Source organism: Schistocerca cancellata, chromosome 2 (genome assembly GCF_023864275.1).
Source record: "Schistocerca cancellata isolate TAMUIC-IGC-003103 chromosome 2, iqSchCanc2.1, whole genome shotgun sequence".
Classification (NCBI taxonomy): domain Eukaryota; kingdom Metazoa; phylum Arthropoda; class Insecta; order Orthoptera; family Acrididae; genus Schistocerca; species Schistocerca cancellata.
Genome location: NC_064627.1, coordinates 695,308,515 through 695,325,877, shown reverse-complemented (window position 1 = coordinate 695,325,877; position 17,363 = coordinate 695,308,515). Strand labels below are relative to the sequence as shown.

The 17,363-nt window shown below is 41.7% G+C and overlaps 1 long non-coding RNA gene and 1 other non-coding gene across 2 annotated transcripts in view; both read right to left on the bottom strand.

The window, feature by feature from the left end:
• The window catches only part of LOC126147902 (uncharacterized), a 297,732-nt gene that overhangs the window by 219,828 nt on the left and 60,541 nt on the right, over positions 1 to 17,363 (bottom strand). The window lies entirely within an intron of this gene.
• Trnat-ugu (transfer RNA threonine (anticodon UGU)) lies at positions 11,002 to 11,076 on the bottom strand. Its single transcript has one exon. It is a non-coding gene; the product is annotated as a tRNA-Thr (tRNA).

Below are 17,363 nucleotides of genomic sequence, written 5' to 3'. Positions count from 1 at the left end.
AAAGAAACTGCTGTTCACAAATGGCTAAAAAGGAGAGACTGTTTTCAGCGGTGTTCAGGGATAAGGACAGACACGCATTCTGCATCGAATCTCGCATTTGAATCTCTGCCTTTCATAGGTAGTAGTTTTCCAAACTTCATTTAAAAAATAAACCAGCCATTCCTCTCCCAAGGACGTTAGTCCTGTTATTGCATAATGGAACACTGGGAAGTTAAAGAGTGCGAATGTGAGTGTGACTGCGTGTATGTGTGTGTTTTCGTGTTGGAAGGGGATTATCCTATAATTCAGCTGGAACATGAGGAGAAACAAATGGCTGAGCTTCGAATGCGAACCCCGATTCGCACATAATTCGAATCTGTTCACAGCAGTTGATAGAGCCACACAACGGTAAGTATGGCGACGGGGACAGCAGCTGATTGCACAATGCAAACGCTCCAAGTAGTCCCAAACAGCACCACTGTCCTTCCAGAAACGTCTCTCCCTGTTGTGCTAAAGTCCCAGTTTGAAAGTCAGGAAAGGAAGTTAATAAACACGTAGTCAGTGCTAATGCACTGAGCATATATGAGCTTATCTGTGTCTACTATTAGTAGTTTAGGGTACGTAACAGAGCTACAGATCACGGGCAGTTAGAAAAATACTAATTACCTCAAAATACAATGTTCACCTGCTGCCCCGTATTATCACACTTTCGGGTGTATGCTTAGGGCATTAGACGCATCATTCAGAACATAATTCTCATTTGGTAAACTTTTACAACTACCTGCGTTTTACAGGTACACGTACTTCACGTTCTACACTTACTTCAGGATTACGTGGAAAAGGATTAATGTGAGTAAACAAATCTTTTGTAACTTCCTGACAGATTAAAACTGTGTGTCGGACCGAGACTCGAATTCAGGACCTTTGCCTTTGGCGTGCAAGTGCTCTACCATCTGAGCTACCCAAGCATGACTCACGCCCCGTCCTCACAGCTTTACTTCTGCCAGTAGAGCATTTGCACGCGAAAGGCAAAGGTCCCGAGTTCGAGTCTCGGTCCGGCACACAGTTTTAATCTGTCAGGAAGTTTCATATCAACGCACACTCCGCTGCAGAGTGAAAATCGCATTCTGGAAATCTTCTGCAATTTTTGATAATTTTGTTTTAGTTTATACGGAAAATAACGCGATAAATATTCCACGATGTCACAACAACATTTTTGAGCTCAAACTGAATTTTCAACAAATTACCCGCCGTAAAATGTCATTGATCAGTTACAGACTCAGGTGATCAGCAGAATTAGAATATTTTTCTCACGTTTCTACAGCTGGAATGGTTGCTAAGGCACTGGATTCAGAATCTGGAGAAAAGGTTTTAAAAGCCCCGTCTGGTCACTCAGCTTACATTTTCCCCAAATTGCTCGCTGTGAATGTCTCGAAGGTTCGTTTCTGAAGGAATTTCTCTCACATACTTATCCATTCCAGGATATTACTTCGTCTCTCATAACCTCATCATCGACGAGACGTTAAGACTTGTTATTCCTCCCTTCATTCAATTTTGTGTGGTCTGATGAGTAAATTGAGTGACAGCTGCAGCTAAGACGTGTTTGGATTAGTAATATTTGTCAATGTATTTCTTTATATCATCCCATATTTAACAGATATTGCTTCATCCGTTAAAAATGGTTCAAATGGCTCTGAGCACTATGGGACTCAACTGCTGTGGTCATAAGTCCCCTAGAACTTAGAACTACTTAAACCTAACTAACCTAAGGACATCACACACATCCATGCCCGAGGCAGGATTCGAACCTGCGACCGTAGCGGTCGTGCGGTTCCAGACTGTAGCGCCTTTAACCGCTCAGCCACTCCGGCCGGCATCCGTTAAAGATACAGAGGGTTATTCGGCTCCATATTATGTGAAAATTAGCAGTCGTTTCTTTTATGTACTACTTATCTTGTAGGTGTTTTACAGTTTTGTAGTTTATGACAATTAACGGGGAACGACTGGGTGACGGTCGAAAAAACTCAGTTTTTTATTACGAAATTGAAATGTATATACATTGAAGAATTATTCCCCAAACTGTTCTGCGCGAACTTTAAGGAGTAACGATTCTGTGAGACTTTGAAGCCGAGCGTGCACGGCACACCTCGGCGTTCGAGTACCGGCTGGCTCTGAGCACTATGGGACTTAACAGCTATGGTCATCAGTCCCCTAGAACTTAGAACTACTTAAACCTAACTAACCTAAGGACAGCACACAACACCCAGCCATCACGAGGCAGAGAAAATCCCTGACCCCGCCGGGAATCGAGTACCGGTTCGGCGCTCATGATCCCTTCGTTGCGTCCGTCAGACGTTTAGGGTTTTGAGTAAACCTGATTTGCAGGAGCGTTGTTTGGGCGGTTTTACTCAAAATGTGAACGAAAGTTAAAATATTCTCATTAGGAGAAACGCGCCAAAAATAACATCCAGCCGAAGCAAAATTGTCAACATTGCTTCAGATTTGACCGTATGTCTGTTCAATGTAGGCCATACTGCATTAATGCAGGTGGCAAATGCCTTTCAGATCAAAATCGGCGATGAAATGCGCCTGTTCTGTGAAGTAAGAGACGCCGGCGGCCATGCGCTTAGCGACGAAGAGAGCTTTGAGGAGAAAGTGAGGACTTATCAGGTGGAAGGAGCTAAAAGCGGCCATCCACTAGCCGGGCCGATAGCTATCATGGTCCAGGCATCGATGATATCCCGTAAGTTTCAAGCTTTGCCCCTTTTTTATTTGATAAATACGTGTCAAACTTCAAAAGGTTTTTCTCAAAACCATGTTCTTCGGCATGCTTGTCGTCGCCCACGCTGCAATTTTCATCCGATTTTAATGATTTTTGGTCTACCTTGAAGCAAACTGAATACTCTTCAGTTTACCGTAACCGATATTTTTTAATGTTGATATTTAGAATTTTTTCGGCCAAAAAAGAGGGGTCCCAAATTGGCCATTTTTTTACATGTGTATAATTTTGAGGTTTTTTTTTTCAAGTCCCTACGATGTATTAAAACTACATCCTAAAGATCAAGGTGATATGTTAATTTCGTGCTCCTGATAAGCTCAGCCGGAGTTACCGCGACAACCATCGGTCTACCTCTTTTCAGAGCTGCCTCGGGAAAATCCCAGTTACACGGTGAAGATATTAATATTTTTCAATAAAAGATACCTACACAAACTTAACTTCAGTTTGTGCTTAATTTATTGCAGCAAATCCGAATTGTCTACTACATTCCAGTACGGAGAAAAAAATGCTGAATTTGAGCAATATTTTCGTCCGTAACCTCGTCGTTCCTCCTTAACGCGCGAAACTTTCGAAACGATTTAGAAGTACTTTGGCCAGTTTAGGATGTATTGATACCTATAAAAAAACAACAATCAAATATGGCGCACAAAATTTTCTAAAATGCTTTCTCAAATTCACGTACCATCTAATGCCATAAGACACATGTGAAGGAAATCAGATGTTTACGCCATATGTAAGATACGATGCCTGAGGTACAGGATATGTTCAATCCTGCACACTGTGTATATCAACAGAAAGATATTATTATGTCTTATATTTTAAGTTTTAGTATATTTTCCTAATTTAAAATTTTATTTCTCTATAGTTTAGTTGAAACTACAATAAAGCTTAGGTCTTCTTAACAATCAGAGACAATTTCGAGCTACAGAAAGAAATTAGTTCAGTTATTTATAAACTTAAGGAGATATGTGTAACTAAATTCTAAAAAATACAACTTGCGGTAAATTTCAAACGAAAGTATCAATCGCATTAAATTATGCTTTAGAATATTCCTGAAACGTAGTTTTCATTCTGCTGCGTTTCTTCATCTTCTAGCTTCTCCTCGGCATTCCTTTTAGCACTTTTTGTTCCTTTGCTGACTTGAAGAGCGAATCTTTCAGGCTCCTGCACAGGTAAACTATTGGTCTTTCACATTAGAGCCACAATTTAAGCCCAAATTTCTCAACACTTGTAGTCTGCCTATTGCTCCGTCATTGATACCTACTACTACACGCATAAGAGTATCTGTAGCGCTTAGACAACAAATTTTCGGCAGGATGTAGAAAAAACAAAAACATTACTTCAACAAAGGAAAACGAAACAGAAGCAAAGATGATCATTTACAGATGTTGTAACCAGAAGTGTTACCAACGTATAGAACACATCCCAAAAGTTCGGTGGAAGCAAATATTTTTCAGTTGTTTTACGAAATACTAAGAGTTTTCTATAACTGAAATAATAGGGGTGTGACAAAATGTACGATCCTAATTCTAAATTTTAGTATTTAGTGCCATTTTACATTCTAAATCCAATAAGGCGTATACCAATATGATCAGGAAAGACTATAGAATTTAACAAAGTTATAAAACAAATTTCGATTTTTCAGTCATTCAAAAGAATCCTGTGACCTATTATAACATATTTAGTAGGTATTCCTTCACCCACTAAGAGACTTTGGTAAAGGAGGTCAGCCCTGTGAGGAGAGAATGTGTGTAGTGAGGTGACTGGCACTTTCCCAGAAATACAACTGCCCATCCCCTCGCCCCACATTTCAGGACAGCTGGCCACATGTTCCTCGTCAGCTGGGTTGAATGTCAAACTGAGAGTTGAGTGCAGAAACATCTGCATTTCCTTTCATGTCCTTCGTGTACGGAAGGCATGGTTCCAGGATCGTAGTAATTTGATGTAACATTCTTTTTGCTGTTATTTATGTGGTATCTTCAACGAGATCTGCACGTTATTTTTCGGATCTGGTGATGCTATTGCTAGAGGGCGGCCGAATGCCCTTCCTGTCGACACACTTACCCACTGGGACGAAATTTCTGTGCCCCATCCGTCTGCTTCTAGTGCAGTCCCGTGTGAAGGAGTGCGAAAGTTTTCCAAATGTTTGCTGAGAATGAACGTAGATACCAATTAGTCGTGTGTGGGAAAACGCCTAAAAACCACCTCCGGACTAGCCATCACACCGGCTCTCCTCGTTAACCCGCCGGTCGAATTCGATCTGGAAACAGCGCGCCTTCCCGAATCCCAAAAGCGGCCTACTTATGCGCGTGGAAGTCTGGGAGGGTCTAGTAATCTGGTAATATATTACATGGCAATAAACGTTACAGTTATTAAAAATTTATAAACGCTGTAAGAGTCCACAGGTCATTTCAAAACAAGGAGATGTTACAGCTTACACAGTACACTACAACTTCGTTAGTGCGACTTGCGTAAGTCGAACTCATGGTTAACGTGAAAAAACAAATGGCGCCGGGAGAGAGGGGGAGGGGGCAGGAAGACATCATTTCCCATGGAGAGTTTTTTCGGTTAACGTGAATAAGACGATTTACGAACTTTTTTGAGTCCCTAGCGCAATTAAATTTCATTGTAACACAGACTTCCGATGTTAGAATATTTTAAATATTTTTTTTCCGAAATGAATACAAGAAATACAGGGTAATTACAAATGATTGAAGCGATTTCACAGCTCTACAATAACTTTATTATTTGAGATATTTTCACAATGCTTTGCACACACATACAAAAACTCAAAAAGTTTTTTTAGGCATTCAAAAATGTTCGATATGTACCCCTTTAGTGATTCGGCAGACATCAAGCCGATAATCAAGTTCCTTCCACACTCGGCGCAGCATGTCCCCATCAATGAGTTCGAAAGCATCGTTGATGCGAGCTCGCAGTTCTGGCACGTTTCTTGGTAGAGGAGGTTTAAACACTGAATCTTTCACATAACCCCACAGAAAGAAATCGCATGGGGTTAAGTCGGGAGAGCGTGGAGGCCATGACATGAATTGCTGATCATGATCTCCACCACGACCGATCCATCGGTTTTCCAATCTCCTGTTTAAGAAATGCCGAACTGGCATTCTGCTTTAGCCTTTTCCGTAAGATTTTCCAAACCGTCGGCTGTGGTACGTTTAGCTCCCTGCTTGCTTTATTCGTCGACTTCCGCGGGCTACGCGTGAAACTTGCCCGCATCCGTTCAACCGTTTCTTCGCTCACTGCAGGCCGACCCGTTGATTTACCCTTACAGAGGCATCCAGAAGCTTTAAACTGCGCATACCATCGCCGAATGGAGTTAGCAGTTGGTGGATCTTTGTTGAACTTCGTCCTGAAGTGTCGTTGCACTGTTATGACTGACTGATGTGAGTGCATTTCAAGCACGACATACGCTTTCTCGGCTCCTGTCGCCATTTTGTCTCACTGCGCTCTCGAGCGCTCTGGCGGTAGAAACCTGAAGGGCGGCTTCAGCCAAACAAAAGTTTTTCTACGTATCTGTAGTGTGTCGTGACCATATGTCAATGAATGGAGCTACAGTGAATTTATGAAATCGCTTCAATCATTTGTAATAGCCCTGTATAACTACAAACACAACTATCCATTGCTTACTCGTTTCTAACGTATTGTAGATCGGCAGCCGCGATTACAGCCTCAACGATCAGCATATACAGAACATTTTAATAAATTCCATAATGTGTATAGTAACATTTGTTGCTAGATGTTCCTTTAGTGATAGCCAAATCGAGTTGGAATACTAAATAAAAACCTTCAAACGTAGCACGCGAAATGTGGCAAAGAGGAGACAGCTCTAAATGTAGAGGTAAAGTTTAAAATTCTAGATGAAATGGACTGTGGTACAAAGAAAACAGCAACTGCAGTGAGTTTGAGATTCCCAAATGTACCTTACTAAAATAATTACGAAGCGAGGAAAAAATCATTACTGTTACTAGATCATGTTAAGGAAACAAATCTAAACAACTCCGTAGTGCTAAGTATGAAGATGTCGAGACGTTACTGCTAGAATGGTTCTGTCATATGCGTGCATTCAACATACCTTTAAGTTCAAATGGCTCTGAGGACTATGGGACTTAACTTCTGAGGTCATCAGTCCCCTAGAACTTAGAACTACTTAAACCCAACTAACCTAAGGACAACACACACATCCATGCCCGAGGCAGGATTCGAACCTGCGACCGTAGCGGTCGCGCGCTTCCAGACTGTAGGGTCTAGAACCGCTCGGCCACCCCAGCCGGCTACCTTTAAGTGGTCCCAAGATTCAGTCAACAGCAAATAAGATTGTTAGGAACCGAAGGCTTCAATTATTCTGATAGTTGGCTGTAGCCTTTCCAAAAGAGACACTATGTTTCCTCTGTACAAATTTGTGATGAAGCAAATAAAGTTGGTGAAGAAGGAGCGGGCAGCTGGTTGCATGAATTCGATCGAGTGTGGGAAAAGCATGTGTTCGCCGGCCGCGGTGGTCTAGCGGTTCTGGCGCTGCAGTGTGGAACCGCGGGACTGCTACGGTCGCAGGTTCGAATCCTGCCTCGGGCATGGCTGTGTGTGATGTCCTTAGCTTAGTTAGGTTTAAGTAGTTCTAAGTTCTAGGGGACTTATGACCTAAGATGTTGAGTCCCATAGTGCTCAGAGCCAAAAAAAAAAAAAAAAAAGCATGTGTTCAGTATGGACGAAACTAGACTTTTGTAGAAACTTTTACCAAATGCATCGTGGGAAAAAATGTGATGACTGTCACGGAGGAGCACGCAGCAAACAATGTGTAACTGTTGCCCTTGTATCGCTTGTGTGCAATGCGGACGGCAGTGAGAAGTTCCGTACCTGGGTTATCGGTAAGTCCTAGAAACCGCTTTGTTTTAAAAACTTTAATATGGACACTTCACCTTGCATATACTGTACTATCACCATAGGAAGGCTTGGATCGATGACACATCATTTCGCGAATGGATTCTTCGTTTCAACAGCGAATGGCTGCTCACAACAAACGTGTTCTTCTTACACTGGACAGATATACTGCCTATATTGTACTGGATCTGAACTTAAACAAAATAAAGGTTAAATTTTTTTCCACCAAACGCGACAAACCCGCCTTCAGCCCTTGGACCAAGGTATCATTTCTCTCATGAGGAGGGTATATCGTAAGCGACGTGTAAGAGCAGCAATCCATGCTGCTTAAAGCAATACTGCGACCACAAATTTGAATCTGCTTGACACAATAAAAGCCATCGCAGCAAACTGGAACTCCGTGTCGCCATATCATACACAGAAGTGCTTTAACAGAGCCTGGAGACGTAGTAACACTCAAAACGTCCACGAGCTAAAGTATGCCACTTCACCTGATTAATGGAAAATTCTGCCAGACTTTGTGAACCTGGCATTAGTTTGGAGGTGTTCCTTAGTGCAGATGACGGTGTTGCCGTATGTGCCTCTGTGGCTGCAGGTACCACGCCACCTACTCGTCGGGAGGCGTTACAGCCTTGTACAGTTTAGAACGATTTGCTTCAACATCCGACGTCACTGTTGCATTTACAGACGCTATAGTTACAACTGGTTGTGAAATTACAAGATATTTTCGTGAACGTTACCTAACCGTGCTTGAATTTTTCCAACAAAATAGTGTAATTTGTGAGTACTTGCACGTTTTCAGTCGCTTTATAGTATTATAAGTTGTAACGGTTCATGTTGAATGTAATTTAACTTAATGTTCTTTTGTCTCGTCCATTGATGAATGAAGGCCAAATTTTCATGTTTAACAAGATTTATTCACATTAATTGACACCCGAACTGCACACTCGTCATGTAAACAAAACACGGACAAACTGATATCTTTGACTTCGCAAAGTAACTTCAGAACTGACTTGACAGGTTGACTTTCAAACAGACCCTCTAGCAGACTCAATAACAACAACTAACTGATTCATAGCCTCACTGCTTTCCCTTATATAGAATTTTAACAATTGCTCGCAATATATTCCATTATTAATTTTGTATAATTTCAATGTTAAAATTAAAATTTACAAAACGTAAAGAAACTGATCTTACAGCCGAATAAGGTATAAAATAGAATATTTGAATAACAATCTCTTCTAGTAATATCTTTAGTTTTTCATAAGAAAATCATTCTGAACTTTAATTACAATAATGTCTCGCGAATTATTTTAGTTACGTAATTAATTAGTTTGGATTTGTTTACTGATATTATGCTTTATCCGACTGCATACGAGAAAGTTACAAATAAATCCTCAAATTCTGAAATTGCAAAACTGTGAGATGTAAACAATTGTAGAGTTAATTAGAAATGTAATTACAAGGACAATTAATTGCAAAGTAAGACATAAAAATAAATAACAAATGAAAATAAATCACTTGCTAATAACTGTCAAGCCGTTTCTGAAGATAATGAGGTTCTTTGTGTTAACTCGTTACTCGACTGTAATTATGGTCATTAGAGGCGCCGGCCACCTATGCCAACACTTCCACAGAATTTTAATATTTTCCGCCAAATATCTGTCCTTTCAATTTCTTTATTGTACATTCAATCCAGCATTTGTACGTAATTTTGTTAATAACAACAATCTCTTGATAATGATAACAACGCACGATCTTCAAGAACATTCCATACGCCTTCGTAATGAATATGAAGTTTTTTATCAAATAGGACAGAATGATGCATATAGAGACACACATAGAAAGCCTTAGAAAGCACTGAATTGTCCGATAACTATCATATAAAAAGAAGGTGGTATCAGACATTTCATATGAATTTTGAGGAAGGCTGTATCGTTACAAAATCAATAGTAATGCCAAGTGAGTGATACTGTAGTGTATTACGTATTACTGTACAACTGTACATGCATACGAATTTAATATCTTTGTTTTACACTTAACACGGTTTTTGGAATACAAACTATTGATTTTTCGGTCCCTTCGGATTCATGTTAACGGGATTATAATGTAATTCTTCTTTGGTTATAGCTTACTAACATAGGTGGTGTTTCTAAAGGCTTGTCCGATTTTACAAGAGTATATCTCCCACGTGAATGTAAATAGAAACTTGGGGTAAATTTTAGCTGACACATCGAAACGAAAAGTTTAGTGTAAGCTACCGTTCCATGTGGTTACCTGTCGGGATCTCCCCGATGAAGTTTCAGGGTGTGGACAAAAATATGGAAACACGTAATAAATGCATACTTGAACATAAATGCAGATTCTAGCCACGTCTGCTAGTTGCGCTGTTGCATCTTTCCATGAACGACACCTCGCAATGTCCTTAATACCTTGTAAGCGTACCGTCTTCTGTTCAGTTGTGAGCGCATTATGTCGAAGCTCGTTTGTCAGTGAATTTGAACACGAGTCAATTGTTGGTGCACGTATGGCGCGTATTTCTTTAACCAAGAGACCCGAAGTGTTTGGTCTTCTGAGATACACCTTATTGAAGATTTTTACATTATATGAGGAAAGCGGAAAAACGTGATCCTCTAAGTTACAACGCGGACGAAGGTAGGTGTTGAGTAATCGCTCCGAACGGTCGTTGCAAAGGATGGTGGCTAAAGCTAAAGAGAGGACTGCAGCTACAGAAGTCACTACAGAACTGAACGTCGCGCTCGCGAACACTGTCAGCACCAAAACTATATGAATGAAGATCCATAACCAGAGAACTGTAGAACGAGGTGGAATGCCAAAACCACTCTCAGTGATGCAAATGCCAGTAACGGGAAAACGTAGTGCTGAAGCCATAACACCTGGACTGTGGAGCAATCGAAGAAAGTCATTTTGTTGGATGAGTCTTGTCTCACAATGTTTCCAACTCCTGGCCAATATTTTAGGTTGCAAGAGAGAAACATGGTGAGGTTTGGGTAATGATTTGGGCAGCATATTATGCTATTACGTGGGTCCCATGGTTGATATGCAGTGTCGGATAACCGCCAAGGATTATGTGACCACTTTGGCTGATCAGGTCTATTCCACGGTAGAATGTTTGTTCCCCGATGGTTCCGCTGGGTTGTAAGGCGTCGGGGCCCCTGTTCACATAGCTCACATCGTCCAGGACATGTTTTGTGAGCAACGAGGATGAATTGTCGCGTTCCCCCTGGCCATCGCAGTCACCAGATCTCAATGTAATTAGAATTATATTAATACCGTCAGCTGCGCACGGGCGCTGATATAGATCAAGGGGGACAGGTGAAAATGAGTGCCCCGACCGGGACTCGAACACGGGATCTCCTGCTTACATGGCAGACGCTCTATCCACCTGAGCCACCGAGGGCACAGAGGATAGCGTGACTGCAGGGACTATCTCGGGCATGCCTCCCGCGAGACTCACATTCTCACCTTGTATGTCCACACACTGCATTCGTAGTGTCCCACCCCAACACACTCATTACTCGTGGAACACATTCTTCCAAGTCCAGTACGAGTTCAGGGAATATGTGTGCACCCGCACTGAAGAAGAAGGTTATGGCCGGTATCGCCAGAACTATATACTTATATGGATATGATGTCTGTCCTTTCGGACATGTTCGAAAGAACAGACACCATATCCGTGTAAGTATATAGATCTCAATGTTGTTGAGCCTTTGTGATGTACTTTGGAAAGGAGGGCGCGTGATCACCATCCACCTCCGTTATCGTTACCTGAACTTACACTATTTTGCCGGAAGAATGGTATAAGATCCGCTTGCAAGCCATACAGGACCAGTATTTATCCATTCCTAGACGACTGGTAGCTGCTTTGGAAGCCAGCGTGTTTTCTACATCGTATGAGCCATGGTAATTTGTTGTGTTTTTGATATTTCCGTACTTTTGTCCATCCCCTGTAGAAGGCACATTATCCAATGCGTGTCGAGAAAAGACGACGGTAAAACAGCAACAAAGAGGGGTTTGCATTCATAGTTTCAACAGCTGCAATTCAGCCAGACCTGTGCGACATCAAGAGTGGAGCCTCAACAATGGTCCTGCCTTTAGCGGAGTGCGGATCTCTCATTCAATCAGTAACCTCCAAGGTCGTCAGATTTGACAGTATGCGACATTTTTGTGCGAGTGTAGGGCGGACTACATCACTCTGGACGAACTGCGACGTCGTACAACAACAGCAGTGAATGTAGTAACTCCAGGCATGCTCGTATAAGTAGGGGACGAGCTTGACTCTCGTCCGAATATTTATCATGCGTCTTGTGGCAGGCACAATGAACATTTGTGAAAGGTAAATGAAAACTTTGATCATAAACGTAACTGTAAAAGGTACCCCAAGCTTGGAAGTGCACGCGCACAGTAAATGTATCCTTGTATAATAGGAAGTTTATTTTGGAAAAAATCACCCTAAGTGATGTTTTCATCTCCTCAAGACTTGTTTTGCCACGGAAGGCGTCCTGGATCGCCGTTGACAGTTAAACCCAGCGATAGGGCTAATGTCTCTGCGCGGGTTCACTTCTCGTAAATACGTGGCACTTCGACTTTTCCAGAGTTCCACATAACAGAGCAAAGCATGTTACTAGTTCAGTGTTCGACTTCGAAGCTAGTCCTATGAATCCAGAAATATCAGCGCAGTCATCTTCATTGCGTTTCAAAGCGAGTAATGTTTATGTCTTTTTACGCGAATATTTATGCATTACTTCTGCAGCGGAGACGCTAATGTATCAGATTGCGATTACGAGGACTAGTTTGGTTTATGTTCTTTTATAAAACAGCCATACTGTGCGTTTCTTGCAAATTCATATACCAGAAATCCCTTATAAAGCTCATTGTATTACATCTTTTATGATCAACAATTGGTTCAAATGGCTCTGAGCACTATGGGACTTAACATCTGCAGTCATCAGTCCCCTAGAACTTAGAATTACTTAAACCTAACTGGCCTAAGGACATCAGACACATCCATGCCCGAGGCAGGATTCGAACCTGCGACCGTAGCAGCCACACGGTTCCAGACTGAAGCGCCTAGAACTGCTCGGTCACCGCGGCCGGCCTATGATTCATCCAATTTGGTGAATGTTTGTGCGAAGTCGGCACCTTATCTTTCAACAATTGACCAACCTGCAGCTGAAGGCGTATCTGTCCATACTTCAGTTGAATATGATCCACATGAAAGACCATTAGATATTTTGCAAAAGCAGACATAATGTCTTATGGGATAACAGCAATCAGTGATTTTATAATGTTACTTAAAATCCGTCTTGATAGCAATTTTTTTTTATTATTCATATGACCGGTTTCGGTTCATTCAGAACCTTCAGATCTGAAGATGGTTCTGAATGAACCGAAAGCGGTCATAAAAAAAAATTGCAATCAAGACGGATTTTAAGTAACACCGTTAGATATGGTAAACCATTAGATATGGTAAACCAGTTTGCAGCATTTCGACCGAAAAGAAAGCAGTGTTTCAGAGTTCACCAGCTCTTACTTGCCCTTGCAACTTGCCGGTGCACAAGACAATTGGTGAACGAGAAAGACACATTTGAAAACTGGCACACCGTGTGATGGAACACATATGACAGGGATGCAAATAAAACAAGTGCGATTATTCTTTGTGTATGCCTGTCTGTAATCAACTTAATACAGGCGGACAGAATCAGGAAAAACCATGAGAATATAATCATAATAGTGAAAATAGGATCGTCATACCTCTTTCTTTTTCGCAGGTGCTTACCCCTACTGATCAACATACCACAGTTCCTCGACACTTGCATATAACTGGGTTTTCCAAGCAGCTCTGGGCGATTCTTTATAAATTCACTGGATACGGAAAGAGGACAAGTATACCTTTCTTATTTCGTAACAAAAAAGCTCAGTGTTGAGGTCAGGGGTAGTTCTTATATTACGAGTGTTAAAAGTTGAACCTAATCTTATGAGATATATTCTTCTCAACAAAAATAAAATGCGACCTACATTTCGTGATAATACTAGAGAATGATTACAATTCTTCATCGCAGCTCTCGTTAGTAAAATTCAGCATTTAGCAGCTATTCGTCCATTTTTAATGGGCGATGTGAGTAAAATGGGTAAGTTCGTCTAGGAAACTAATGTAATAAATAGCTTCGAGGAAAGATCCTTTTTTTTTCTTTTTTTTTTTTTTTTTGGTAGGCTCTCATAGTACTTATCCCGTTCCTAACAACATGCTTGTGCGAAACGGGGGATTCTCAGATTATGCAGCCTTTTTTGCGTCATCCGTTTCCTGTGCCGACCTCTTCATTTCAGAGTAGCGCTTGCAACTTACGTCCCCAGTTATCTGCTTGATGTATTCCAATATCTGTCCTCCTCTACAGTTTCTGCCCTTTACAGCTGTTTCCAGTACCATGGAAGTTATTCCGTGATGTCTGAGAAGGCGTCCTACCACCCCGTCCCTTCTTCTTGCCAGTGTTTTCCAGACATTCCTTTTTCTGGCTGGTTCTCCATGTCGAATCGGAAACCAATGGCATTACTGGGACATAACTGTTTTCAGTAGAATGTATAGCATCGAAAAGTACCTACATTGATTAACACAAATTGCGTTTTGTACAGTTTCTTCGGATTTAAGTACTTTTACAAAATCCAACAAGTTACGTGCTAGAAAGTGATATTTTTGGTATTCCTTTGATGGTATTATCGATGTTTCAACCCTAAAAATAACGTTTCAAATAAAGAGTCTGCTGGTGTATTGTAATAACAGTGTCTTAATACCACTTAACCTTGTTTAAAACTGTTATGTACAAACGGTGAAGCATTTGGACGTAAGTAGCACATCTGACAAGAAAAAATATCTACCATGTTCGACGAGTAAAAATTGTGTGTCGGACCGGGATCCGAAAAACAAAGATAGGAGCATTTGAAATCGATCTGCGAAGGAATTACCACTCTCCACGTTTCTCTACAGTTTCACGGAAGGATGGATTGTTGGCATTCGTTACAGGTGTCTCTTTATTAGCTTAAAACCTCTCTCTATTTCTTCCACTGGCCTCTCATTCGCACTTGTCCTGCATACTCAGCTCTTCTCACCATACTCCTCTTTATTTTCCTCTTTCCTTGAAGGGGTATTCATTGCGATATAAGTTTGTTCCCTGTATTATATGCTGTTCTTGTGATAATACGTTCAACGATTTCGATGTATCTATGTTTCACTCCGGGCCAGTCTGTCCTTTAGTCCTGTTGCATTGCTAATTGTTATCTACGACTTACATTTAGCATGACCCTTTCCACTGCCTTTAGTGTCACTCCGATATTGTCCTCTTGCTTTTATTTAGAAGAGTAGGCTTGCAAAGACTGAATAAACCTACATAATGAAGAAAGATTACCCGTAGTCTTACAAAACCTATCATTTTAAGCTTTCGGGGCAGTGGCAGCATCCCTTAGAAAGTAATATAGCACATATTTTTGGGCCTTGTTGAAGGCTAGGCGGGTGGTCGCACTTCACTACGGCTTCTACAGGCAGAGGTCAACATGTAGATTTTGCGTAGCATTCACTGAACATGTGTTTTGAACAGTACCTTGTACGTTGCTGACTGCTGGCCTCCCAGTTGTTGCTCGCGCTGAGGAACATATGGCTCACATTACAAGCCTCAAGCGAAACAACGTCCGCTCGCATCTGGCGGTATAGCGCAGCGCACGTGCAGTGTTTCACCTGCCGGGAGGACTTCCGTTCTGTCAGAATGGCGCTTCACGCCAACTCGTATATCAAGCACGCGAGCAAAGTAGCATATCTTCCTACCAACATTCCGTCTAAGCGGCTGTGAGATATTAAGTAAAGCTATTGTCAATCAAGTACGAGGAGCGTTCAGTAAGTAATGCAACACTTTTTTTCCTTGGCCAGTTTCGGTTGAAAAAGTGCGGAATTTGTTGTGGGACATCGTGGAATATTCCCACTGCAGCCCCTATAGTTTCACGAAGTTCCGATAGATGGCGAAGCTATACGTAGCTTTGAAAATGGCGTCTGTAACGTAGGTACGTTCCAAGCAGAGAGCTGTCATTGAGTTTCTTTTGGTGGAAAACCAGATCATGGCAGATATTAACAATCGCTTGCAGAATGTCTACGGAGACCTGGCAGTGAACAAATGTACGGTGAGTCGTTGGGCGAGGCATCTGTCTTCACTGGAACAAGGTTGCGCAAATCTGTCCAATGTCCCGCGGTCCGGCAACTTCTGCGATGTTGGAATGCGGTCACTCACATTCGAGGTGATCGACGTATTAGAACCAAACATCTCGCTTCTCAACTGGACGTCTCTGTTGGCAGCGCTGACACACACGTTCACCAATTGCGGCACCCAAAGGTGTGCGCGCTATGGGTTTCTCGCCGTCGAACAGAAGACTTTCGTCTGTGTGGCCCAATGAGAGATGCATTCCGCAGGAAGCAGGACGTGAGTGATATCATAAGAATGGAAGCTCTAACGACAATCAAGGCATTCCTTCAGTGCAGTCTTACATTACATCGAATTTTAAATGCTTCCATTTTTTCCTTCGTAGTTTTTCTCACAATCCGCGTCGCAATTCCATGTCACAAGCGTCTCCAGGTTTATAGTTTCACAGTCATCTCCCTCAGTTTCCAGCCAACGTCTGATAAAATTGTTCATTGAAGAAATCTTTCTTCGCCTTCCTTGGTTGAGGAGTCTTATCATTTTACTTCGCTTTGTGTATCTTTCTCAATTTTGACGTTCAGAAAATCACTATTTTCCTTTCTACGATACATGAAGCTTGAGTTTCATCTTTGAACAGTTTCAACACAAAAATACAATCCATGTTTAGAATTATTACGGCTGCCAACAAACTTAACAAACGCTGTGATTCAGAGACTGACTATTATTGTACAGGAGTGGGATTCAGTCCAATCAGCGATCATAATCCAAGTTGCCCATGCATTACTCAAATCTCTTCACACAAATGCCGGGATATGCCGCAGGCGAGTTCCATCCCCTGAGCTAGTTTTCGGTTTCTGTTTTGTCTGCGTCGCGCAGTGTTACAAATCTGGGTGCCTGAGGGGTTCAGGTTCCATTCCAAGCCGGGTCTGAGATTTTCTGAGCTCGTGGACTAGGTGTTGCGCTGTCCTCGCGTTCGTATCATCATAATTGACATCAAAATACTGAGATGGATGTATGGGCATGTTCCGAAAGACAGAAAAAGCTTGAAACTTTCCGCCACATCCCTGACACTACAAAAAAGAAGAGATCCTGTTATCGAGCCTGTGCATATCTAGTATCAGAAAATTTAATTTTTTGCGTAATTTGTACAAACAGAAAATCTCGCTACATGTTTTGCAACACCTAGGCGATTAGTTGTCGGTCTGGCACCGAGAGGACACTAAAATGAACGAAATTACTATTTTGTTGAGCTGGTACATGTTGCGTAGTAATGTAAGTGGTAGATCACCTTCAGTTGTGAAATCATTTTCTTATTACTGGTTTGTACAGTGATAGAATGAAAGTATCGATGAGCAGCAGAAATGAGAAAAGCGAAGCGACATACCCAACACGAAAACTGGGGACCTCGTAGTAGACCAAGTGAAGAGTTTCGCAACCTGGAAGCAGAAGGACGAATGGCAGACGAAACATAGAGGCTGTAAGAAGAAGAGTAACACAGGCGAAGAGAGCAC